At 42.7% G+C, this 27,694-nt stretch overlaps 1 protein-coding gene and 1 long non-coding RNA gene across 5 annotated transcripts in view; one reads left to right on the top strand and one right to left on the bottom strand.

Annotated features, from left to right (window-relative positions):
* LRRC8D (leucine rich repeat containing 8 VRAC subunit D) overlaps positions 1-27,694 on the top strand; it is a 129,055-nt gene that overhangs the window by 19,720 nt on the left and 81,641 nt on the right. The window lies entirely within an intron of this gene.
* Positions 21,307-22,488, bottom strand: LOC143927027 (uncharacterized). The gene is made up of 5 exons (XR_013262214.1): positions 22,421-22,488; positions 22,154-22,291; positions 21,912-22,040; positions 21,684-21,771; positions 21,307-21,528 (listed from the first exon to the last, which is right to left on the bottom strand). It is a non-coding gene; the product is annotated as an uncharacterized LOC143927027 (long non-coding RNA).

Here is a 27,694-nt window from a genome sequence, read left to right as displayed (position 1 = left end):
TTGTCCCACAAATAGAGCTGTGTTTTGTTGGTATTTGATCACCTCTGTGGTTTTTATTTTTTGTGCTATAAACAAAAAAAAGAGCGACAATTTTGAAATAAAAAGCAATATTTTTTACTATAAGTACCCCAAAAAAAATATAAAAAACCCAATTTTTTTCCTCAGTTTAGGCTAGGGTTGCCACCTGTTCAGCATTCACCCGGACAGTCCGGGTTATGAATCATGTGTTCAGGTTTCAGGTGGATTGAAACCCGGACACATTATTCAGACGGGGCTGTGGCTCCCCAAGTAACCAAGATAGTCATATACAAATCTGTTGCCATTCAGGAGTTGCGGGGCAGCTGTCTTGGGGGCACTTTCGGCATTACTGAGGAGCAGAGCGATGATGTCAGCAAGAGTAATTTGACCACACCCACTGTTGGTCGTGGTGCACTATGTGGACCGCATTACTGCTCTCTTTGGGGCACCCAAAGGTGTGCCAGGCTGCTAAAGTGTTTGGGTTTGGCTTGAAGAAAAGGTGTCAACCCTAGTTTAGGCCGATATGTATTCTTCTACATATTTTTGGTAAAAAAAAAAAAAAAATGCAATAAGAGTATATTGATTGGTTTGCGCGAAAGTTATAGCGTCTACAAAATAGGTGATAGATTTGTTGCATTTTTTTATTAATCGTTTTTATTAGGAATGACGGAGATCTGCATTTTTTTTTTTTTTTTTTTGTGACTGCAACATTGCGGCGGACACTTTTGACACTATTTTGGGACTATTGTCATTTTATACAGCGATCAGTGCTATAAAAATGCACTGATTACTGTGTAAATGGCACTGGCAGGGAAGGGGTTAAACACTAGGGGGCGATCAAGGTGTTAAGTGTGTCCTAGGGAGTTATTCTAACTGTAGGGGGGATGGTCTCACTACAACATGACAGCTATCACTGCTCCCGATGACAGGGAGCAGTAGATCTCTGTCATGTTGCTAGGCAGAACAGGGAAATGCCTTGTCTACATAGACATCTCCCCGTACTTCCGCACCGTGACACGATCGCGGGACACCAGCGGAAATCGAGGCTGCGTGATCCACGGGCACGGTCACGCAGTACCCACTAGCCCGCAAATTAAAGGAGACGTACCTGTATGCCCATTTGCCCACCGCTGCCATTGTGCCGGCGTATATCAGCGGGCAGCACTTGGCAAGTGGTTAAATATCATTTACATGAATGTGTCACATTTGCTTTGTGTTGTTTAAAGGGAGTTTGGACTGGGGAGGTTTGAAGTTAAAGAGTAACTCCACTTTTGTTAATAAAAAAAAGTTCCCCTCTGGGTGATCTATTTACATTATAAAGATTTTGACAAACTTTGTTGCAGATTCCTACCTTTTTTTATTCTGAAGAAATCCCTGTGTGTTTGTAATGGGAGTGGTTTCCTTATTATCAGCCAGCTGCTGCACCTGCAGAGCTCTGAGGACAATTGCAGAATCTGCGTCTCTTTTTAGATGTGATTTCCTATTGGGAATATCTCACCAAAAATGACAGTTTATTGCCGGGGATGCCTGATATCTTAATGTAGGCTTCTGGAAAATCAGTAATCCAAACACACAAGCAGGAAATGACATATCTTGGGGGCGTTGTACACATTCTGTGTACAGAACACCTCCAGGTAGCCATATTGCATTACATTTCATAGAAAATTACAGAGCTGCATATTGAAAAGGAAAGGTAATTTTTGATAACATTCAATAACAATATGACTTGTGTCACAATTGTATATATATTATTATTTATTATTTTTTAATTGCTTTTTTTTTTTTTTATCACGAAAGTGGAGTTACCCTTTAACCACTTGCAGACCGGACCATTTTGCTGGCTTAAGACCAGAGCACTTTTTGCGATTCGACACTGCGTCGCTTTAACTGACAATTGCATGGTCGTTCGACGTGGCTCCCAAACAAAATGTATGTATTTTTTTTCCCACAAATAGAGCTTTCTTTTGGTGGTATTTGATCACCCCTGCGTTTTTTATTTTTCGCGTTATAAACAAAAAAAAGAGCGTCAATTTTGAAAAAAATGCATACAATAAATATCCCCCAAAAATATATATATAAAAAAAAATTTTCCTCAGTCTAGGCCTCTGCGGTTTTTATTTTTTGCACTATAAACAAAAAAAGAGTGACAATTTTGAAAAAAAAAACGCATAATTTTTAACTTTTTGCTATAATAAATATCCCCCCAAAAAATTGAAGAAAAAAAACATTTTTTTCCCTCGGTTTAGGCCAATACGTATTCTACATATTTTTTGGAAAAAAAAAAATCGAAATAAGCGATTGATTGGTTGGCGCAAAAGTTATATGGCATTTTTATTAATAATTTTTTTTTTTACTAGTAATGGCGGCGAACAGCGATTTTTATTGTGACTGCGACACATCTGACATTTTTGACACATTTTTGGGACCATTGTCATTTATACAGCAATTAGTGCTATACAAACACTGGCAGTGAAGGTTAACCAGGAGGTGGCAGTGTAGGGGTTAAGTGTGTCCTAGGGGCGTGTTTCTAACTGTGGGGGGTGTGGCTGAGTTTTACAGATCACTGATCTCTGCTCCAATCATAGGGAGCAGAGATCAGTGTCACTTGTTGCTAGGCAGAACGGGGAGATGCCGTTTACATCGGCATCTCCCCGTTCTTCCTCCCCGTGAGACGATCGCAGCTATCCCCGCGGCGATTGAGCTTGCAGATCCCGCGGTCGGACTCACGGGGGTCCCGACCAGCGCGCGCCCTGCCGGCGGTGCGCACGTGATGGCAAATTCAAAAGGACGTACTCGTACGCCCATTCGGCTGTCCGTGCCATTCTGCTGACGTACATCGTCGTGCGCCGGTCGGAAAGCGGTTAAGTTTGTAAGATCTAATTGCAAACTGATTTGGATTGTACAGTCTGTAGACATTGTATAGAAACATACAATCATTAAATCTACTATCTGATTTACAATATGTACAGTGCCTTGAAAAAGTATTCATACCCCTTTAAATTTTCCATATTTTGTCATGTTACAACCAAAAACGTAAATATATTTTATTGGGTATTTATGTGATGGACCAAAGTGACACATAATTGTGAAGTGGTTGGAAAATGATAAATGGTTTTACATTTTTTTTTACAAATAAATATCTGAAAAGTGTGGTGTGCATTCAGCCCCCTTTACTCTTAGGCCCCTTTCACACTGCAGCGTTTTTAAGGCGCTACAGTGCTAAAAATAGCGCCTGTATAGCTCCTGAAAAATCTGGCCCCTTTCAGCGGTGCACTAGCAGGACGGTGAAAAAAGTCCTGCTAGCCGCATCTTTAGAGCGGTGAAGGAGCGGTGTATTCACCGCTCCTACCCATTGAAATCAATGGGGCAGCACGGCTATACTGCCGGCAAAGCGTTGCTGCAGCGGTGCTTTGCGGGTGGCTTTAAACCTTTTTCGGCCGCTAGCGGGGGGTTAAAACCACCCTGCTAGCGGCCGCATACTGCCGCTAAAACGGCAGTAAATCGGTGCTAAAAATAGTGCAGCTTTACCGCCGCCGACACTCCCGCCCCAGTGTGAAAGGGGCCTTATACCCTTAACTAAAATCTAGTGGAACCGATTGCCTTTAGAATTCAGCTAATTCGTAAATAGAGTCCACCTGTGTGTAATTTAATCTCAGTATAAATACAGCTGTTCTTTGAAGCCCTCAGAGGTTTGTTTGAGAACCTTAGTGAACAAACCACACCATGGAGGCCAAGGAACACACCAGACAGGTCAGGGATAAAGTTGTGTAGAAATTTAAAGCAGAGTTAGGTTATACAAAATCTCACAGAGCACCTTATCCAAAAATGGAAAGATTATGGCACAACTGCAAACCTACCAAGACAAGACCATCCACCTAAACTGACAGACTGAGCGAGGAGAGCATTAATTGGACAAGCAACCAAGACGCCCATAGTAAGGCTGGGTCCACACTATTGCGAATTGGATGTGGATTTCCCTCAGCAGACTGTGACCAGCCCTCACATCTCCGGAGTGGCTCCAGAGTGAATTGCACAGGGGTCCTGTGTGTCTTCTGGTCTGGTTCAGGTCCCAATTCAGCCAAAAATTGGGACCAGAAATGGTGAATGGGGGACTGCTGTGAGACGCTCCGTGCAGCAGTGTGAACCCAGCTTTACTCTGCAGAGATCCACAGCTCAGGCGGGAGAATCTGTCCACAGGACAACTATTAAGAAGAAAGCCATTGTTGAAAGAAAGCCATAAGAAGTCTCATTTTCAGTTTGCGAGAAGCTATGTGGGGGACACAGCAAACATGTGGAAGAAGGTCTTCTGGTCAGAGGAGACCAAAATTGAAATTGAACTTTGTGGCCTAAAAGCAAAATGCTATGTGTGACGGAAAACTAATGCTGCATATCCCCCTGAACACACCATCCCCACCGTAAAACATGGTGGTGGCAGCAACATGCTTTTCTTCAGCAGGAACAGGGAAGCTGGTCAGAGTCGATGGGAAGATGGATGGAGCCAAATACAGGGCAATCATATAAGAAAACCTGTTAGAGTCTGAAAAAAACTTGACTGGGGTGGAGGTTCACCTTCCAGCAGGACAACATCCCTAAGCATACACCCAGAGCTACAATGAAATGGTTTAAATCAAAGCATATTCATGTGTTAGAATGGCCCAGTGAAAGTCCAGTCTTTGTAGCAAGACTTGAAAATTGCTGTTCACAGAAGCTCTCCATCCAATCTGACTGAGCTTGAGCTATTTTGCAAAGAAGAATGGGCAAAAATGCCACTCTCTAGATGTGCAAAGCTGGTAGAGACATCCACAAAAAGACTTGCAACTGTAATTACAGCAAAAGGGGGTTCTACAAAGTATTGACTCAGGGGGGCTGAATACAAATGCACGCCACAGTTTTCACATATTTATTTGTAAAAAAATAAATAAAATGATTATATTATATTATTAATTCATTTCATTGGCCAGAATAATGCCCATTGAAATGAAGTAACTCTCAATCACTTGTGTCTGCAAAACCCTACTTCTCCTGGACATCTGGAAGTGGTTTTTTTTCTGCCTCGTGAAGGTGAGGTCTCTGGAGGAGAACAAACAGATAGGTAAATTTGGATGAATGAGAGACACACACCTAGCAATGCTCTTCCAGGTGATATTCTAGCCCAGGGACCACCAGCTCCTATTGATAGATGAATAAAGCACCTGGAAGAGCATTTTTAGGTATGCGTTTCCCATTCATCCAGATTCTTGAGCTTCTTTGAGCTGGAACCCTGTTTGCCTGAAGATGGCAATGAAACTCAGGTTTAGAGTAATGCTGTGCTTTCTGGATGTCTAAAAATAAAAAGGTAGGTCTGCCATAATGTATGCTGTACATAGGTGCACAATAACCCTTTCACACTGCCCCTTAGTGACATTTAATGCAAGGAGGTAGCTGGCTTTCTATCACGTGACCACTGCGATTGTGTGTCTCTCAGAGATCACATAGTTATGTAGTACATGAGGTCGAAAACAGAGACAAGTCCATAAAGTCCAACCTATGTGTGTGATTATATCTCAGTATTACCTTGCATATCCCTGTATGTTGTGGTCGTTCAGGTGCTTATCTAATATTTTATTGAAACTAGGGATGCCCCCCCCCGCTGAGACCACAGCCTGTGGAAGGGAATTCCACATCCTTGCCGCTCTTAGAGTAAAGAACCCTGTATGTAGTTTAAGGTTAATCCTCTTCTAATTTTAATGAGTGGCCATGTATCTTGTTAAACTCCCTTCCACAAAAAAGTTTTATCCCTATTGTGGGGTCACCAGTGTGGTATTTGTAAATTGAAATCTTATCCCCCTCTCAAGAGAATAAGTTTAGTGATCGCAACCTTTCCTCATAACTAATGATCTCTGGACCCTTTATTAGCTTTGTTACCCTTCTTTGTAGTCGCTCCATTTCCAGTACATCCTTCCTGAGGACTGGTGCCCAGAACTGGACAGCATACTTTAGGTGTGGCCGGACCAGAGTCTTGTAGAGCAGGAGAATTATAGTTTTATCTCGGGAATTAATCCCCTTTTTAATGTATGCCAATATTCGGTTTGCTTTGTTAGCAGCAGCTTGGCATTGCATGCCATTGCTGAACCTATCATCTACTAGGACCCCCAGGTCCTTTTCCATCTTAGATTCCCCCAGAGGTTCTCCCCCCAGTGTATAGATTGCATTCATATTTTTCCACCCAAATGCATTTTTTTTTAAATTTTTCTACATTGAACCTCATGTGCCATGTAGTTGCCCACCCCATTAATTTGTTAAGATCTTTTTGCTAGGTTTCCACAGAAGTTATTGCCCTGCTTAGCTTAGTGCCGTCTGCAAATACAAAAATTGAACTGTTTACCCCATCCTCCAGGTCATTTATGAACAAATTAAACAGGATTGGTCCCAGCATAGAACCCTGGGAGACCCCACTACCCACCCCTGACCATTCCGAGTATTCCCCATTTATCACCACCCTCTGAACTTGTCCTTGTAGCCAGTTTTCAATCCATGTAATTGCCCCGTGGTCCATGCCAATGGACCTTATAAATGATCAGGAGCCTGCTGGATCATGGCCTGAAGCTGTGACCAAGAGCTATAGAAGACAGCTTGGTCAGTGTGCACTCTTGGCGCGGATCCTTAGGCTGCTAAGGACACCTATGTATTTCTGCCAGGCGTTAAAGCCCACTTTTGCTGCTGCTGCTTTCCATTTTTACGTTCATTTTTTTAAGTGCATGTAAAGCCCAATTTTTTTCAATAGAATGTTGAAGGGTTAGAACCCCTGATCGCGGTTTGTGTTCTCGCTTAGGAGATTCCCCCTCTCTATCTGTCCTGGTGACTTTTACCTCCAGTACAAAGAATAAAGGGAAATCCAAACTGGAGTATTGCATGGACAAGGGGTGAAAGGGAAATCTTCCAATGGGAACTGTCTCGGAGGGGAATATGTTTTGCTTTGCAGGGATCTCCTCTTACTTCTCGTGTTTTTCTGGAACATAAATCTCTGACAGGACATAGACAGATAAAAAAAAAAAAAAACATAGCTATTTGTTACTCTATTCTAAACTGATATGATAAAAGTTTTAAGCTGGCCATAGATGGATCAATTCTTTTACATTCAACAGGTGGGTTGCAGGAAGAAAACTAACCCGATTTCCCCAATCCACACAAGGTGGGGGGAGTCCTCCACGCTGTGTCATTGTATTCTGCCACCGGGTACATCTCCCCACCATCTGAATACACATGTCAGTGCTCCATAGCCTGCAGAGCTGATCGAGAGAGTTTTTTTTTGCTTCAGGGCGATTGTATAGAAGTGGATCAGTAAATGCCACAGTTACCATACATGGATCGAAATTTGCTGAACAGCTGAATTTTGATTCACGTATGGGCAGCATTTGTATGAATGCATTTTAATGCAGACCTCCACAAATGCTTACACTTGCCTTCTTTTGGCTCCAAGCCCTGTATAATCTATGGGTTGCTGGAGTCAAAGCTTACACAGGGCTAGGACTCCCCATGTGACAAGAGCTAGAGAGCTGGTTGGCCTTCATACATATTTGGGTGGCACAGTGGTGTAGTGGTTAGCACTCTCACCTAGCAGTAAAAAGGGTCGCTGGTTCGAATCCCACAACACTACCTGCCTGGAGTTTGCATGTTATCCCTGTGGCTGTGTGGGTTTCCTCCAGTTTCCTCCCATGCTCCAAAGACATGCAAGTAGGTTAATTGTCTTCTGTCCAAAAATTGGCCCTAGTATATGAATAGGGACCTTGGATTGTGGGCTCCTTGACCGATGTGAGTGTGCAATGTACAGGAATAGGGACAATTGTAGACACTCAGGTTGAACTGGATGGACTGGTGTCTTTATTCAAACTTACTAACTATGTACCCAGAGGTACCAGGTAATTTCAAGCTTTATTTCCCGGCACTGACTAGAGCAGCATCGGAGTGAAGAAGAGGTAGGTATATGGGTGAAGTGCAGGTTAGTTTAAAGCGGAGGTCCACCCTAAAGTGGACCTTCCGCTCATCGGAACCATCCCCCCCTCCGGCGCCACAATTGGCACCTTTCAGGGGGGAGGGGGGTGCAGGTACCTGTACAGTACAGGTATCTGCACCCACTTCCGGGATAGCTCTCTGCGGAAAGGGGCGTAGATTACGCCCCTTTCCGAAAGTCCCCCGCTGCCTGCTGGGAAACACACAGATCCCAGAGGCAGCGGGTCCATCCTTATTGCGCAGCGCGACTCGCGCATGCGCAGTAGGGAACCAGGAAATGAAGCCGAAAGGCTCCACTTCCTGATTCCCACACCCAAGATGGCGGCGGCAGCACCCGAGAGACGATCGAGAGATCGGCTTCGGGTGCCGACATCGCGGGCGCGCTGGACAGGTAAGTGTCACTATTTTAAAAGTCAGCAGCTGCAGTATTTGTAGCTGCTGGCTTTTAAAAAAAAAAACAACGCGGAGTCCCGGTGGACTCCCGCTTTAAGTTGGCGTAATCATTTGTAGAACATTTTGTACAGTTCAACCCAAATGTTAATTCTTATTACAAAGAGAGACTTTTGTTTTTTAGCTTGGAAAATGTAGCTTGTAGCTACGCCTTGTTTTTTTTTACTTTTTAAAGACTTCCTACCCCTCAAGTAACAATAAAGATAATCAGCGATTGTGCAATTTCATAAGAACAGACTTTAGTCTGTTCAGTTACTAAGGCTGCCATGCCTGCTATGCAAGTTTTGTCTGCTTGCAACTAGGAGTCATTTTATTTCTTTGTGATTGGTACTTTGACCGTGACCACTACATATTTTGGCAGCATAATGACTTGGTAATGTGTTTTCCCACTAGCCTTGTATGTGGTATTGGTTGAATTACATTATCTTGTGTTTCAAATAATTAACTAAGAGCAATAATCTAATAAAACTTCCAATTATGAATAAATGATGAATAATCTCTGTGCAGATTTATTGAAGGGCATATTTTCCTTTTGCAATAATAATGATCAGTTTTGTGCTGGATTGTTGTGTTTTTTTTTTTTTTTTTTTTAAGTTGAACTCCAGGATACAATATTAGATTTTAACTATCCAGGATGAAGACCTTATGGGAGGCCACTGCCACCAGAGAAGCACCTAAGGGCGGTGATGGTTTATTTTGGTGTGTTTCTGGAGCTAGGGCGTTTTGTAGCAAATTACTGAACTTGCCCTATAACATTCATTATCTACAAAGCTCCCAAAATTAATGTAGAGCTATGGTTCAGAAACCTTACAAGTTAAAGGCAGAAGGTTTTTTTTATTTTTTTATCTTAACGCAGTCTATGCATTAACCACTTAAAGAGGAAGTAAACCCTGATGGGTTTACTTCCTCTTTCATTCCCTGCAAAGGCAAAGCATAATGAACTACTATGCATCGCATAGTAGCCCATTATGTGTCACTTACCTGACACAGGAGCCAGCGAAGTCGCCGCTGTCCCCTGTAGTCCGCCGCATCCATCTTGCTGGTGGCATCTCGCAGCTCCGCCGCTGTCATTCGGCGAAGCCGCGATGACATCACTCCCGCACATGCGCACGGGAGTCGACACGCGCGGCAGCTCCATTCTTGGAAATGCTGCGCTCAGTGCGCCTGCGCGCCGCTGTCTACGGCGCATGCGCCATAGACAGCGGTGCCCGTTTTCGGGCAAATATCTCCTAAACCATATAGGTTTAGGAGATATTGCTTGGACCTACAGGTAAGCCTTAATCTAGGCTTACCTGTAGGTCAAAGTGGTTTGTAAAGGTTTACAACCACTTTAAGGACCAGGCCTCTTTTTCAGATTTGGTGTTTACATGTTTAAAACAGTTTTTTTTTGCTAGAAAATTACTTAGAACCCCCAAACATTTTATATTGTTTTTTTTTCTAACACCCTAGAGAATAAAATGGCGGTCATTGAAATACTTTTTTTCACACCCTATTTGCACAGCGGTCTTACAAGCGCACTTTTTTTGGAAAAAATTCACTTTTTTGAATAAAAAAATAAGACAACAGTAAAATTAGCCCAATTTTTTTTATATTGTGAAAGATAATGGTATGCCAAGTAAATTGATACCCAACATGTCACGCTTCAAAATTGCGCCCGCTCGTGGAATGGCGTCAAACTTTTAGCCTCAAAAATCTCCATAAGCGACATTTAAAAAATTCTACAGGTTGCATTTTTTGCTTCACAGAGGAGGTCTAGGGCTAGAATTATTGCTCTCGCTCTACCGATCGCGGCGATATATCACATGTGTAGTTTGACCACCGTTTTCATATGCGGGCGCTACTCACGTATGCGCTCGCTTCTGTGCGCAAGCTCGTCGTGACGGGGTGTTTTTAAAAACCTTTTTTTTTTCTTATTTATTTTAAATGATTTTATTTATTTTTACACTGTTTTAAAAAAATAAATAAAAATGGATCACTTTTATTCCTATTATAAGGAATGTATACATCCCTTGTAATAGAAAAAAGCATGACAGGTCCTCTTAAATATGAGATCTGGGGTCAAAAAGTCCTCATATCTCATATTTGGACTAAAATGCAACAAAAAAAAGAAAAAAGAAAAAATTACATTTAAAAAAAATATACCTTTAAGAGGTATGGGCGGAAGTGACGTTTTGACGTCGCTTCCAGCCTCCTATGGTATAGAGACGAGTGGGGGCCATCTTAGCCTCACTCGTCTCCATACCCAGCTAGTGAAAGGACCCGATTGGCACCTCTCCCACCGCCGATAACGGTGATCTCGCGGCGAATCCGCCGTGGAGACCACCGTTATCGTACAGTCGACCGGCGCCTGAAGAGATGGATATCTCGGTTGTGGCAGCAGCTGCTGCCGTTACTGAGATATCCCTCTTCAAAAATAGGACGTACATCGTCGTGCGCTGGTCGGTAAGTGGTTAATATAAAAAAAAAAACTTCTGTGTGCAGCAGCCCCCTTTAGTCCCTCTAATATTTACCTGAGTCCCATCTAGATTCAGTGCTGTTGCACGAGTGACACGGCTGTCTGGGACTCCCCTCTTCATTGGCTGAGACAGAAGAGCGGCGCCATTGGCTCCTGCTGCTGTCAATCAAAGTCAAGGAGCCAATGAGAAGAGAAAGGGGGTGGGGGCAGGCCATGGCTCCATGATGAAATGGACACAGGGAGCTGCGGCTTTGGTGCCCCCATAGCAAGCTGCTTGCTGTGGGGCCACTCAACAGGAGGGAGGGGCCAGGAGCTGCGAAGAGGGACCCGAGAAGAGGGGGATCTGGGCTGCTCTGTGCAAAACCATTACACAGAGCAGGTAAGCATGACATGTTAGTTATTTTTAACGGCGAAAAAAACAAGACTTTAGTATCACTTTAAATCTGAACTCTAGGTATGACCTTAAAGTGGATGTAAACCTGATTCATAAAATTTTGACCTGGGCACATAAATCTGCAGTGTTTTCTTATCTCTCCTCAAAGCACTTAGTCCAGTAGCTGTCTCCTGCCGTTGCATACTAGCTCATTATGAAATACTTACCTTAGAATTAAGCCCTCCATCAGTGCCCGCACACCTCGGAGATGGTTGTGTTTCTTCCAGGTTTGAGGCTCTGGTGTTCTGAGTGGCTGGAGCCACGATGACCGCACAGGGCTTTGAAGAAACGGCAGTTCCTTCAGAGTGCGTGCGCCAATTACCTCATCGGCGGCGTATACGGTAAATATCTCCTAAGCAGTGCACATTTAGGAGATATTTACAGTACCTATAGGTAAGTCTATAATGAGGCTTACCTATAAGTACAAACAAACCGGTGGAGTTTACTTTCTCTTTAACATTGTGCCAAGCTGGACCAATGCAAGTATGCAATTAACATAGCTGGAGTTCAGCTCTAACTTATATAGTTTCAGAAGCTCCTCAGCTCTACGTGATTTGTACTGAATGTTAAAGCGCAGGTTCAGTAATAAATGACAAACTCTGTAGCCATCTTCAATGCACCAAGACAAACCATCACCAAACACAGGTGCCTACTTACCTCTTCTGGTGACAGTAGCCGTCCATGTTGTTTTCATTATGGATGGTAAAAATCCAACGCTGGGCTGACCGCACCTGCGCATTACCATCCCATAGACTTGAATGTATAGGTATGTCCTATTCAAGTCTATGGGACATGATAGCTCAGCACTAGATTTGTACTGGCTGTGATGTAGAACCAGGTGGGTGTCTGCTGCCAGCAGAAGAGGTAAGTAAGCACATATGACAATTGCAACTCCCTTCTCATTGGCCTGCCTCTCCATAGGCTATCCTCTCTTCAGTATATCATGAATGCTGCTGCCAGACTTATCCACCTTACCAACCGCTCAGTGTCTGCCAACCCTCTCCTCCAATCCCTACACTGGCTCCCAATTACCCAGCGAATTAAATTCAAAATACTAACCACAACATACAAAGCCATTCACAACTCTGCCCCGAGCTACATCACCAATCTTGTCTCCAAATATCACCTAAATCGTCCTCTTCACTCTTCTCAAGACCTCCTACTCTCAAGCTCTCTTATCTCCTCTTCATATGCTCTTCTCCAGGATTTCTCCAGAGCCTCTCCCATCCTCTGGAACTCACTACCTCCACTAGTCCGGCTATCCCCTACTCTTGCTACCTTCAGGCGATCCCTGAAAACGCATCTCTTCAGGAAAGCCTGTCATGTCTCTAACTATTCTTTTACCACTTCCATCAGCTCATTCCCCACAAATACAACCTTTTGTACCACCTGCCCCACCCTATTAGATTGTAAGCTCTTCTGAGCAGGGCCCTCTTAAGCCTCTTGTATTTTATTGTATTATTGAAATATTAAGGTTTCTGTGCAATACACGAAGCATGTGTACTTTCCTTATATATATTTTTAGACATTGCATGGAGATATTACCATCACGTTCTAAGTTTATGTTTTTATAATGGACTTTTCCTATTATTAGGATTTGTGTTCATCACATGGAGCACGTGCACTTTATTTTATATTTTATTTATTTCATTCATTTTTAGCACTGCACAATTGGTATATCAGTCAAGATATCAGAATAGACCCCAGTGCTCCTACACTCTTAGCCCTTGTACACACGGTCGAAGAATCCGTCGGAATGTGTCCTATTGGACCGCGTCGTCGGATAATCCGACTGTGTGTGGTATGCATCGGACTGATTCCATCGGAATATCCGTCGGACCCAATTTTCCAACATGTTGGAAATATTTCCCGACCAACTGGGCCGGTCGGACATACTCCGATCATGTGTAGAGAATTTTGATCGGACCAAGTGCCGCGTATGCTCAGATCAAATTCCTACATCAAAGCTATTGGCTACTAGCCTGAACGTAGTCCCATCGTAACGAAATTACGTCATCACGTTCTGAAAGATCGGATTTTTCGCCAACTTTGTCCGACCGTGTGTATGCAACAGTTTCGGACAAGATCCGACCGACAAAATCCGACGGGCAAAATCCGACGGATTTGGTTGTGGAAATCTCCGACCGTGTGTACAGGGGCTTATAAATGCAGGACACATCTCGCTCAGGGGTGTAAAAGAGAAAAGCCTCTCATAGTATAATATATCAAATTTATTAAAATTGCAAGCTTAACCACTTATGCCCCGGACCATTTGGCTGGCCAAAGACCAGATAGTTTTTTGCGATTCGGCACTGCGTCGCTTTAACTGACAATTGCGTGGTCGTGCGACGTGGCCCCCAAACAAAATTGACGTCCTTTTTTCCCCCACAAATATAACTTTCTTTTGGTGGTATTTGATCACCTCCTGTGGTTTTTTTTTTTGCGCTATAAACAAAAAAATTGTGACAATTTTGAAAAAAAAAAACACATTATTTTTTACTTTTTGCTATAAATGTCTTTATGCTATAAATATCCCCAAAAAATATATAGAAAAACATTTTTTTCCTAAGTTTAGGCCAATACGTATTCTACATATTTTTGGTAAAAAAAAATCGCAATAAGCGTTTATTGATTGGTTTGCGCAAAAGTTATAGCTTTTACAAAATAGGGGATAGTTTTATGGCATTTTTATTATTCTTTTTTTTTTACTAGTTATGGCGGTGATCAGTGATTTTTATCAGGACTGCAACATTATGGCGGACACATTGGACACTTTTGACGCGATCTTGGGACCATTCCCATTTATACAGCCATCAGTGCAATTAAAACTGCATTGATTACTGTGTAAATGTGACTGGCAGCGAAGGGGTTAACCATTAGATGGTGCTGTAGGGATTAAGTGTGTCCTAGGGAGTGAATCTAACTGTGGGGGGGGGGGGGGGCTGTGTGCGACACGACACTGATCACCGCTCCCGATCACAGGGTGTCAGTGTCACTAGGCAGAACGGGCGGAGGCTTTTTACATTACATTAGCATTTCCCCATTCTTCCTCCCCGTGAGACAATCGTGGGTATCCCCGTGGACATCGAGCCCGTGGGACCCGCGGTGTGCCTCTTGTAGGGCAGCGTACAGGTACGTTAATCTGCCTGTACGTCCCCTTCTGCCGCAGAATATCTGTGTGAGGCAGTCGGGAAGCCATTAAAAGTTACACTTACAGCGTTGCAGATCAAATACAGCCTTTAAAGTTTGGTAATGCTGGGTTGCGCTCCACTTGAGTTCCACAGTGGCGGAAGTGATGTGTCATGTAGTGTCCAACGCGTTTCGTCAGTACGTCTGACATCATCAGGGGTCCCTGGATTGATCGATCATTTTGGGTACAACCACCCTTCTGGATTCTGCTATAGCCGCTAGCGATAATCGATCTCTATTCCCGGGACTGCCAGGAGAAGACAATGGCTCAGCAAGCAGTATTCCAGCATCGACACGTTCTGTGTTGATGGGGGAAACTAGCAAATTTCTTTTGCCCCATGTATTCGCTCTGTGTTGGCCGGCCTTATGGTGAGATCTGTGTGATGGTTACTCAGGACAGGCTCTCATTGGCTGCTCAGGCAGATAGACAATCATTCCCCCATAACCTCTCTAGTGGCGAGAAAGAAGCTGGCCACCTTTGGATGGTTACCCAATTCTGGTTGTAGATCTTTATTTCAACTTCACTTCAGGTATACAAAGTGAATTGCTCAGGATTAGGGATGAGCTCAGGCGTGTTCGTATTTACCATGTGCAGAGCCCGCCAGGAAGTCAGCGCAGAGCTGCGCTAATCACAGGCAGCAAGACATTGCCCGATGTCTGCAGCTGCACATCGGGGCAATGTCTCACTGCCTGTGATTAGCGCAGCACTGCGCCGACTTCCTGGCGGGCTCTGCACGTGGTCCATGCGAACGCGCCTGAGCTCATCCCTACTCAGGATAAACAGCAGCTGCGTACAGCTATTACTATGGACAGCTCTATGCAGCAGCTGTGTGTGCAAATTACATTGTAAGCCCCAAAGTGCCTGTATGCATGAGGCCTGAGCTTTACCTAGCTCGCAACAAGGGATGAAGGAGACCTTTTCCTTTAAGTGGACTTAGATCCACTTTAATTGCCTGGCATATTGCTATGAAGCTGTGGATGATTTGTCTTTGTTATTCTCTACAAAAAACCTAAAGCAAAGTTCTTTGTAAACAGGTTTCATTGTTTGCACTGCAAATCCTGTTGTAGTCTTATCCAAACACAAATGCTGGTAATGCAGGTGCCTTTATGCGACGTAATGCAAGACGTGGCGTTGTTTTTTTTATGCTAGCTGATATTAATAATATTAAAATAAAATATTTTTTTGTATTTGTTTTTTTACAGACAAAATCTTAACAAGTGAATACACCTTTTGCAGTTAAAAAATATAACCAGTAACTGCATGGTATGAATTTATTTAGGTATATGCTATCTATGCCAAATGCCTTATTTTTAGATTTATTTTATGACTTAAGCTTAGTTTGTGTGTGTGTGTGTGTGTGTGTGTGTGTGTGTACATACGTATTTGATATGTCAAAGATTTTTTATTATGTTCAACTAGTTTAGCGATCCAGGTACCCCTGCCAGAAAGCATAAGCAGGTCCTGTTTTTTTCCTGAGAGCTCTCTACTGACTACACTGCAGCTGAGGAATGAAGCTTGGTCACAGACCCAACCTAGCTTGTGTTAGACAATGAAGGAGCAGCTTTACACTTTCTCTTCATTGTTAAGGCGCTTTCACTCGGCTCTGCTGAAGGAAAATGAGGTAAAAATGCATATGCAACTTTCAGCCTGAACCTGTGAAACGTGGACATGTGATGCAAAAAGCGGACCAAAATGCAACCTCAATGCATTTTTGATGCATTTTCCATTCATTTCAATCAATGTGTTTTTTTTTTTTTTTTTGGTGCGCTATAGTCGAATGACGGCTACAGCTTGGTCGGACATTTCCCAGAACCCTGCCCCGCTGCGTGCTCCTGGGGCATGCATTGGGTGCATTCTGTGATTGCTGTGTCTTTTGGACACAGCTGATCACAGATCGAGGTACAGGGTCAATCACAGCTGCCCTTTACCATGTGATCAATCACAGTTCATCACATGTAAACAAATGCCGGTTATCAGCATTTCCTTTCCTCAGTGCTGTTACTGTCTGAGGAAAGGAAAGCTGATAACCGGCTTTCCTGTGACAGAGCACATTTACACTGATAATCAGGGCACTGGTCATCAGTGTCCTGATTATCAGTGCAACCTCATCAGTGCCCATTGGTGCAGCCTCAACAGTGCCCATCGGTGCAGCCTATCAGTGCCCATCGGTGCAGCCTATCAGTGTCCATCAGTGCAGCCTCAACAGTGCCCATCGGCGCAGCCTCAACAGTGCCCATCGGCGCAGCCTCAACAGTGCCCATCGGCGCAGCCTCAACAGTGCCCATCGGTGCAGCCTCAACAGTGCCCATCAGTTCAGCCTATCAGTGCCCATCAGTGCAGCCTCATCATCACACATCAGTGAAGAAGACAACATTTCTTATTTGCAAAATTGTATAACAGAAACGAAGAAAACGTGTTTTTTTTTTTTTTTTTCGTTTTGTTTAGCAAAAAAAACAGTGGTGATTAAAATCCACTGAAGAAAGCTATATCTGTTTAAAAAAAAATGTTAAAAATATCATATATGTACAGTGTTGCATTACGGCGCAATTGTCATTCAAAGTGCGGCAGCACTGAAAGCTGAAAATTGGCCTGGGCAGGAAGGGGTTGAAAGTGCCCAGTAGGCAAGTGGTTAAATAGGGTACCAAAGATTAAGCATGCAGGACTCCTAAAAATGCACTGCACCTTCAACACCCTGGTGTGAAGAGTTCCATAGAATTTAAGAGGAAATACTTTGATAGCATTTTTCTTGCACTTTTAGCAGGGTGAAAGCACAGCAAAAATGCATCCGAGTGAAAAGGCTTTTAGATAATCTTCAAATATGTGTCTCTCTGGAGCGTTCTATGAGACTCCGCTTCGCTACATTTTGGTGTGGTGTAATGAACAACGCAGTGCGCTGCAGCAGAGCCGAATTGGCTTCCAGCGCTGCCCCGCTCTTAGCCTCAGTAAATCATCTGCACAGCAGCACTAGGATTGATAGCAAGAAAAATTCAAATATAGCTGAGTTTGATAAATCCATACTATTTTTAAGCTGTAAGTGTACTAAATGATGGCCTTTTTATATATATGTCTCAACATTTATTTGTAAAAGGAAAACAAAGGACATATACCGTTCTGTCGTGAGGTGTGTGAGTGACTTGCATTGTAATAGACTATATATGACCGGCAGTTGAATGTGTTAGGTTACATTCACACAGGGGTGGCCAGAGGCGGCTAATGGCAGCAGCTGCCAGTGGTGGCTCTCAGATTTGTACTTGGCACTGCTGTAAGGCCCCTTTTATACTGGGGCGGTGGGTGCGCCGGCGGTAAAACGCCGCTATTTTTAGGAGCGCTTTACCGTCAATTTCGTGGCACTATTCAGCCAATAGCGAGGCACTTTTACCCCCCGCTAGCAGCCGAGAAAACCACCGCAAAGCGCTGCTGCAGCACCGCTATGCTGGCAGTATAGTATAGCCACGCTGCCCCATTGATTTCAATGGGAAGGAGCGGTGCATACACCACTCCTTCACCGCTCCAAAGATGCTGCTAGCAGGACTTTTTTTACCGTTCTGCCAGCGCACCGCTCCAGTGTGAAAGCCCTCAGGGCTTTCACATTGGAGACACAGCAGCGACTCTTTCAGGGAGCTTTGCAGGTGCTATTTTTAGCGCTGTAGCGCCTGCAATGGGCCCCAGTTTGAATATATATATTTTTAATTTGATTAGAGTATGTGTCAGGGGAAAGTTGGACTGGCGTTTATGGGTATAGTCACTATCTGAATATTTGCTACTTCCAAACTGCAAGTAGATCTTAAAACACAAAAATCAATAAGCTTTTATCTCTATTAAGGAGATATTTGAATGTTTTGCAGCCAGTGACCTCATCGCGGCATGCACACTGCGTTCTGAATGGAAGGCATACTTGAGTGTGCTGGCCACTGAAAGTGCTGTGCTCTGCCCCTAGACCACACGCGTGACATCCCGTCGCGGCCATTCAAGCGATTGGAGACTGAGAACCCAGAAGGAAGACCAGATGGGGGTGGAAGCTCTGTCAGCAGTCACAGCGCACTGCTTTGTTTACATGTACAGTTGTGTGAAAAAGTATTTGCCCCCTTTCTGATTTTTTATTTATTTTTTGCACATTTGTCACACTTAAATGACTCAGATCTTCAAACAAATTTTATTAGTATACAAAGATAACCCGAGTAAATACAAAATTCAGTTTTCAAGTGAAGTTTTCATTTATTAAGGCAAAAAAGCCGTCCAAACCTGCCTGGCTTTATGTGAAAAAGTAATTGCCCCCTAAACCTAAAATAACTGGTTGTGCCACCCTTGGTGGCAACAACTGCAATCAGACGTTTGCGATAACTGGCAATGAGTCTTTCACATTGCTGTGGAGCAATTTTGGCCCACTCTTCTTTGCAGAATTGTTTTAATTCAGCCACATTGGAGGGATTTCCAGCATGAACGGCCTGTGTAAGGTCATGACACAGCACCTCAATTAAATTTAAGTCCAGGCTTTAACTTGGCCACTCCAAAACCTAATTTTTTCTTTGTTTGAACCATTTGGAGGTAGACTTCCTGTTTTGTTTCGGATCATTGTCCTATTGCATAACCCAAGTGCACTTGAGCTTGAGGTCACAAACTGATGGCCGGACATTCTCTTTTAGGATTTTATGGTAGAGCTCAGAATTCATGGTTCCATCAATTATGGTAAGTTGTCCGTGTCCTGAAGCTGCAAAGCAGCCCCAGAATCGCGTTATCACCACCACGTCTGACTGTTGGTATGATGTTCTTATTATGAAATGCTATATTCGTTTTTTGCCAGATGTAACGGGACGCACACCATTCAAATAGTTACATTTTTGTCTCATCAGTCCACAGAATATTTGCCTAAAAGTCTTGGGGATAACATGTTTTTGGTAAATGTGTTCTTTTTGGTCAGCAGTGGCTTTGGCCTTGGATCTCTCCCATGGATGCCATTTTTGCCCAGTCTCTGAACACTGATCTTACCTGAGGCAATTGAGGCCTACAGTTCTTTAGATGGTGATCTGGGTTCTTTTATGACCTCCTGGATAAGTCGCCATACTCTTGGAGCAATTTATGTAGCCATGACACTCCTGGGAAGGTTCACCACTGTTCCATTTGTGGATAATGGCTCTCCCCAAGGTTCAATGGAGTTCCAAAGCCTTAGAAATGGCTTTGAAACCCTTCCTTGACTTATACAGTGCCTTGCAAAAGTATTCGGCCCCCTTGAACTTTTCAACCTTTTGCCACATTTCAGGCTTCAAACATAAAGATATAAAATTTTTATTTTTTGTGAAGAATCACCAACAAGTGGGACACAATTGTGAAGTGGAACGAAATCTATTGGATTTTTGAAACTTTTTTAACTAATAAAAAATGAAAAGTGGGGCGTGCAAAATTATTCGGCCCCCTTGCGTTAATACTTTGTAGAGCCACCTTTTGTTGCGATTACAGCTGCAAGTCGCTTGGGGTATGTCTCTATCAGTTTTGCACATCGAGAGACTTAAATTCTTGCCCATTCTTCCTTGCATTGTATATGTACATTACTTTGTTTCTATTCTATTATTAATGTTTTTTAGATTGTGACATGATGTGTGGCTTTTTGTGATCTGTTAGCATGCTTCACTTTGTCAGGCAGCTTCTGTTTATGTGATTTCTTGATTCAACAGGTCTGGCAGTAATCAGGCCTGGGTGTTGCAAGTGAAATTTAACTCCAAGCTTTCCAATTGCGGTTAATCAGTTAATTCATGATTCAGCATGGGAGGGGGCAGTTACTTTTTCACATAGGGCCAGGCAGGTTTGAAAAGCTTTTTCCCCTTAATAAATGAAATAATAAATTAAAAACTGCATCTTGGATTTACTCGGGTTATCTTTGGGTAATATAAAGATTTTGTTTGATCTGAATCCTTCAAGTATGTGAAATATGCAAAAAAATCAGGAAGGGGCCAAATACTTTTTCACACAACTGTAAGTCTTTCATAAAAAAAAAAAATGTATTTTTTGCTAGAAAATTACTTAGAACCGCCAAATATATGTATGTGTGTGTGTGTGTGTATGTGTGTATATATATATATATATATATATATATATATATATATATATATATATATATATATATATATATATATATATATATAGATATAGATAGATAGATAGATAGATAGATAGATAGATAGATAGATTATATATATATTTAGCAGAGACCCCAGCCTAGAGAATAAAATGGCGATTGTTGCAGTATTTTATGTCACACGGTACTTGCGCAGCAGTCTTTCAAACACAATTTTTTTGAAAAAAATACACTTCAATGGATTAAACAAAAACAAAACACAATATTTACCCACATTTCTTTGTACAATGTGATAGTAAATTGATAAACAACATGTCATTCATCAAAATTGCGCATGCTCGTGGAATGGCGACAGACTACGGTTCTTAAAAATCTCGATAGCCACTTTAAAAATGTTTACAGCTTACCTGTTTAGAGTTACAGAGGAGGTCTAGTGCTAGAACTATTGCTCTTGCTCTAACATTCGCAGCGATACATCACGTGTTTGGTTTAAACAACGCTTACATATAGAGGAATGGAAAGAGCTCAATGAGGCAAGGAATTGTCAGCGCACCTCATCCCAGTTGTAAAAGATAAAGGAAAACGAGAAGAGACAGGCGGGACTGTTACGGTGCTAATACTAGTAAGAGAAGAGTATATAAATGTATAGAAAAAAAGGAATATTTTATTAAATGTAATACACTAAAAGCGATCCAAAAAAAAAAAAAAAAAAAAAATTACAATAAGATCAAATTCAACAAAATTGCATATATTAGCTACCATACAAAGCAGTATACAAAATCCAACAATTAGTATAGATAACCATATTCTTGGCTGTTCAGATAGAATATTCCCGACATGTTTCGCCTATCGTTAGGCTTCTTCAGGGGAGCCAATAATTGGTGGAAGAGAAATTGTTTGGTTTAGAGTACAGACAAGGTACACTATAAATGAAAAAAATAGAACAAAGTTAATGGAGCCGGTCACATACTAAAAGCACACTCCCAGTCCCCAACCTCGCCCAACTGTCTCCAAAGATTGGTGGATAAGAAATAACACAAAAAGTATATATATGTCTAAAAAGCGAAATAGTACCTACCAATTTAAAACAATTACGTCTAGTCCCTGAGAAGACCCCACCCAAGATTGGAGAGTGGACCGATCACTTACAACCGCCAAAAGGGTGACTGCAGGAGACAAATCAAACATACAAACAAGTCTAGTAATCAGTAAACTTCGCAGGGAGCTTGATAAAGCTTCCATGGGGATAATTGGTTAGTCAATACGTTTAGAAAGTCCGTAACGATAAAAATAAATTAAACCATACCTGTGCTGAATTAAATGTAGAGTATGTTGCACATGGAAAGTTGAAAATTGCACAGATAAAGGTCCTTGGAAATATGTCTAGAGGCCCGTGAGGTAATTTTAATTCTAATAAAGTAGTTGCGGTAGAACACTAGGATAGAAAAGATGTAGAATATATAAAAAAAAAAAAAAAAAAAAAGGGAGGATCAGCTGGGTAGTGTGCTCAAAGGTAATTATTGGTCAATTAAAATGGTTCTTGCTTACCAAAAACATGTAAGAAGTGCAGTCACAGTTGTTGCTGTATCGCACAAGCGGCAGCACAAGCGTACCGCGAAGCAAACAGTACCAAAGCCACAATCATTCAGGCTCTAAGCAGAGCCACCAAAGGGGTCAGTCTAAGATCTAGAAATGACCAGAACAAATTTGAATCAATTAGACAAGAAAAAGGAAAAAAAAAAAAAAAAAAAAAAAAAGGTTGGAGCAGCAACCTAGTCTGTGTGGACAGGCTATGTGCTAATTCAATGAACTGACCTTGCGGCGAAAGCATCACACGTGGATTCAGCAGGGCGGACATACCTGCAACAGTGATGAACGCTTATTTATCTCCCTCAGCATCCGGCGTCTAATCAGCGACGCCGGATGTGAGCGGACAATAAATGCGGAACTGCGCATGCGCGCGCACCCGCGTCACAAGGAAAGCCTACAGTCCCCATAATGCACTGCGGCGGCGTCTCCGTGACCTAGGAGACCAAAAGAAAAACCGCGACAGGCAGTAGCGGGGAACATGGGAGAGACATTCAAGAGGGCTCAGAAGAGCTCTACAGAGAATGTCAATCCGAGAGGCTGGTGAAGCGGACGCGCACGCCCAGCAACCCGCATATTAACAGGTCCGGCTTCCACATAGCCGGACCTGTGTGTCCATACAGCACCCAAAACTGTGCAGGAAGAAAATGATCGAACGTACCCCAAAGAGATGGGGGGGGCCCTTCCAAAAGGAAGCAAAAAGACCAAAAGAAAATCTGGAAAATATTGCACTGTATTCGAGCCTATGTGGCTTAATTTAAATATATAATAATCAGAAAATGGCTGTTTAATCTAAGTTCCACCAGTTCTTATGAGACATATGGACAAAATTGAGAAGAAAGAATTGTGCCTGTTGACCGACACCATACAGATACATAAATGTACAGAAATGATAAACAGTATATAGTTAATTTAAAGGAATTTATGTACGTAACAATGCGGAACATCAATGAAAATTATGACACTGAATTAGAGAATATAAGCAAAAATCAATGAATATTAAATTATTATATAAAAAAAAAAAAAAAAAAATTAAAAATAGATGCAGTGGATTAATGTATAAACAGAAAAAAAATTGAATAAGAGGTAAGTAATCAAACTGGAAACTGAAAATAATAAAAATGAAAAAATGAAAAAATGATGATAAATAAAATGTAGCCGAAATGCAAAAAAAAAAAAAAAAAAAAAAAAAAAAAAAAAAAAAAAGGGGGGGGGGGAAAAGGGGGGGAGAAAAAAAAAAAAAAAAAAAAAAAAGACAGTAATGCAAAAGTGTGAAGGTACTGACAATTTGGCAGAAAGTAGGTGGCCCTATTTCCAAAAGATCAGGTGCACCATAACGCTTACATATGCTTGCACAACTTATGCGTTCACTTCTGAGTGTAAGCATGGAGGGATGGGCGCTTTAAATTTCGATTTTTTTTTTCTCATTTATTTTACTTTAAACATCCCTTGTAATATAAATAAGCATAACAGTTCATCTTTATTGAGAGATATGGGGTCAAAAAGACCCCAAATTTCTCATTTACCGTTTTAAAAGAAAAACATCCAAAAAATACTTTTTATTTTTTTAACTGTTGCTTTAACAAAAAAAAGAAAAAGATTTACTATGGGCGGGACCCCTCCCCCCTCGGGCACCCCTCCTACTACTTCTAAAAGGAATCCCGTGGCAAATCCGCCCGCCTGTCTCTGGCATTACGAAACTCCTGACCTTCAGTCTTGTTCTGGGTCAGTCATAACTGCCAGAAGAGGCCCTGCAATGCAGACTTCAATTCTGCCTTAACTATATATAATTTTGATTATCACATCCTTTTTTACATTTTTGTAAATATTTTATTCTCTCTTTTAATGTGACAACACTGAAGAAATAACACTTTGCTACAATGTAAAGTAGTGAGTGTACAGCTTGTATAACAGTGTAAATGTGCTGTCCCCTCAAAATAACTCAGCACACAGCCATTAATGTCTAAATTTCTGGCAAAAAAAATGGGTCCAATTAGCCATTTTCTCTCCCCTATGTCATGCGACTCATTAGTGTTACAAAGTCTCAGGTGTGAATGGTGGCAGGTGTGTAAATTTGGTGCTATCGCTCTCACTCTCTCATACTGGTCACTGGAAGTTCAATATGGCACCTCATGGCAAAGAACTCTCTGAGGATCTGAAAAAAAAAATTGTTGCTCATGACCACACAGTGGTTTAACAGGACAGGTTCCACTCAGAACAGGCCTCTCCATGATCGGCCAAAGAAGTTGAGTGCACATGCTCAGCATCATATCCAGAGGTTGTCTTTGGCAAATAGACATATGAGTCCTGCCAGAATTGCTGCAGAGGTTGAAGGGGGGGGGGGGGGGGGGGTCAGCCTGCTCAGACCATACGCCGCACACTACATCAAGTTGGTGTGGAGGAAGCCTCTTCTAAAGATGATGCACAAGAAAGACTGCAAACAGTTTGCTGAAGACAAGCAGGCTAAGGACACGGATTACTGGAACCATGTCCTGTGGTCTGATGAGACCAAGATAAACGTATTTGGCTCAGATGGTGTCAAGCATGTATGGTGGCAACCAGGTGAGGAGTACAAAGACAAGTGTGTCTTGCCTACAGTCAAGCATGGTGGTGGGAGTGTCATGGTCTGGGGCATCATAAGTGCTGCCAGCCCTGGGGAGCTACAGTTCACTGAGGGAACCATGAATGCCAACATGTACTGTGACATACTGGAGCAGAGCATGATCCCCTCCCTTCGGAGACTGGGCCGCAAGGCACTATTCCAACATGATAATGGCCCCAAACACATCTCTAAGACAACCACTGCCTTAATTAAAAAGCTGAGGGTAAAGGTGATGGACTGGCCAAGCATGTCTCTAGACCTAAACCCTATTGAGCATCTGCGGGGCATTCTCAAACAGAAGGTGGAGGAGCGCAAGGTCTCTAACACCCACCAGCTCCGCGATTTTGTCATGTAGGAGTGGAAGATGACTCCTGGAAGATTACTCACCTCTAAATACCTGTTGTTAGGGGGTCCCTCCTAGTCTGCCTTCTTCCTTGCCCGGGCTGGTGACATCACTTCCCCTTGCGCCGCACACTCACCTGGGACCTGTCACGTGTCCTAGGTGACTGTGCGGCGTATCACGGCGCCCTGCGCCGCTTGCGCATGCGCAGTGGGTGCCCGGCTGTGAAGCCACAGCCGGGTGCCCACAGTACGAATGATGGCGCTGTGAGCGGAGCGGGGAATGAGGGGGGGCTTTGTTCCCCCGCATCGCTGGACCCTGGGACAGGTAAGTGTCCGATTATTAAAAGTCAGCAGCTGCAGTATTTGACTTTTTTTTTTTTAGGGGGCACCCCACTTTAACACCCCATTCACACTTGTGTGAACATCAAACTTGCATGACAAATCGTACTCCTTGTTTTCCAATGATAACCATTCATATATGTGTGACTTAGCCCCCCATTCGCAATGGTGCAGCTTTAAAATGATGGTAAGTCAGCGCAATTTCAAAGCCGCACTGCTGATTTCATTGCAACTTCATTTAACAGACGTCTATGCAAGTCACAATGAAATCAGTAAAAAGTAGTGCAGGAACCTTTTTCATAAGTCATGACGATATGAACAGTTCCATTGCTGGCAATGGGGTGCGACTTGTCATGTTGCACCGGTGTGTACGGGGGCTTCAAGTCACACGGACTTCAAAGTCATTCATGCACTACTTTGGTCTGACTTTCATGCAATGTGGAGGCCATAGACTTCATTGTTAACCCTCAAAAGTTGAATGAAAATCGTACCTGAATGTTTTACATGCAATAGTGGGTCCAACTTTGCAGAGGGACAACAAGTCACATCCAAGTTGCACTCCAACGTCACGTGTACAGGTGTGAATGGAGCCTACATCTTTCTGGTCTGTGTCCTTCATCTACATACTTTGTGCTGAAAAGTGCCCTTCTTTGTCATCTCAAAAATGTGGGAGTTATGAAGAAGTATTCTTAATAATAAGAATGTCTACAATAGACCAGTCCTTGCTAACTAACGGATACCTGCAGTGTGTGGTTGTTAAGGACACATCCTCCAGGATGCCATACATATACAATACGTTCTGTGGTCAGCAACAGGTTAAATATTACACTCATAATTTCCCAGGATCTTAAACTAGGTGGTTATACCTTCACTAGTCCATCCATTGTAAACCAGTTTATGAGCCTGTACATTCCACATAGCTTTACTACCTGTGAGTGCAGCTCTGCTTTTTATTACCATGTATGAAGCATCACATAAGTGACCATTCTGACATCTGTGTGTTATTTGATAGGCATTTAAGAGGAATATCTGCTCTAAGGGATTACAAAAAAAGCTTTAATTATAAAGGAAAAGTTCACTTTTTTTTAAAGACCAACGCCAACCAAGTCTCCCTTGCCCACTCAGTACAGTAAACTCCTAGGCACTGTAATACCATAGATTTGAATGAGACATACCTATACAGGAGTGGAAGAAATTTCCCATTCAAGTCTACGGAATGTTAGTCTACAAGTGTGGGCATACCCTGCCACTAGATAATTATTGGCCAGGCTATAGCTGGCATAGGAGGTCTTGGCTGTTTGAGGAGGTAATAACCTGCAGGAGGGGGTGGCTCAGTTTACTAACTAAGGACGGTCATACACAGTGCAAACTTCTTTCCTGCAATGATGGGTTGCAGGAAAGAAATTTGCACGATTCCCCCATCAACACAATCAGTGCTGACAGGGGATTCCCTCCTGCCAAGCTGTTATTTGCTCTCGGCAGGGGTGGGCGGGGGAAGCTGTCGTTGCCGGGAGAGGACAGTAATTGTCGCTAGTGGCTATAGCAGTCGCTAGCAATAATCGTAAAAGAATCTGTCAGACTGGTTGTATCCAAGTTGATCGATCGATCGATCAACTTAGTACATTCACCCTGCCCATTAATGGTTCGAATCTTGGCCGATTTCCTGCTCAACCCGCCGAGATGTGAACCGGCTGGGGGGATTTTGTAAAATGTGTGAACTTGTCCTTGTATTCTGACAGCGGAGGAGTCCTTGCTGTCAGAATACAATAGTGCAGCGGAGAGCATTTCTTCATCCACCTCAAATGTGTGGATGGGGGAATCCATTCAGGTTTTTTTAATCTATATATGGCCATGTTAAGGCTGGATTCTTCTCTGTTGTGTGTTGTGTTAACACGTGTTGCGTTAAAGCGTAGCTCCACTTTTGTTGAGAAAAAAACATTCACCGCAGGTGATCTATGTACATTGCAAGGATTATAACAAACGTTGTTGCTGATTCTTACCTTTTGTTATTCTGAAGAAATCCCTGTGTGTTTGTCTGTGCCTCTGTACTGAGTGGGTCTAATGGGAGTGATTTCATAATTATCAACCAGCTGTGGCAGCTGCAGAGCACTAATGAGGAAAGCTACTGGGCCTGCATCCCTTTAGACATGTTCCTATTGGAAATATTGCACCAAAAATAACATTTTTGTTGCAGGGGATGCCAGAAATCTGACTTGTAT

The sequence above is a fragment of the Lithobates pipiens genome, unplaced genomic scaffold (assembly GCF_037356315.1).
Source record: "Lithobates pipiens isolate NorthernLeopardFrog02 unplaced genomic scaffold, aLitPip1_a1.2 Scaffold_23, whole genome shotgun sequence".
Classification (NCBI taxonomy): domain Eukaryota; kingdom Metazoa; phylum Chordata; class Amphibia; order Anura; family Ranidae; genus Lithobates; species Lithobates pipiens.
Note: the sequence above shows the minus strand (reverse complement) of the source record. Positions and strands in the feature narration are given on the sequence as shown.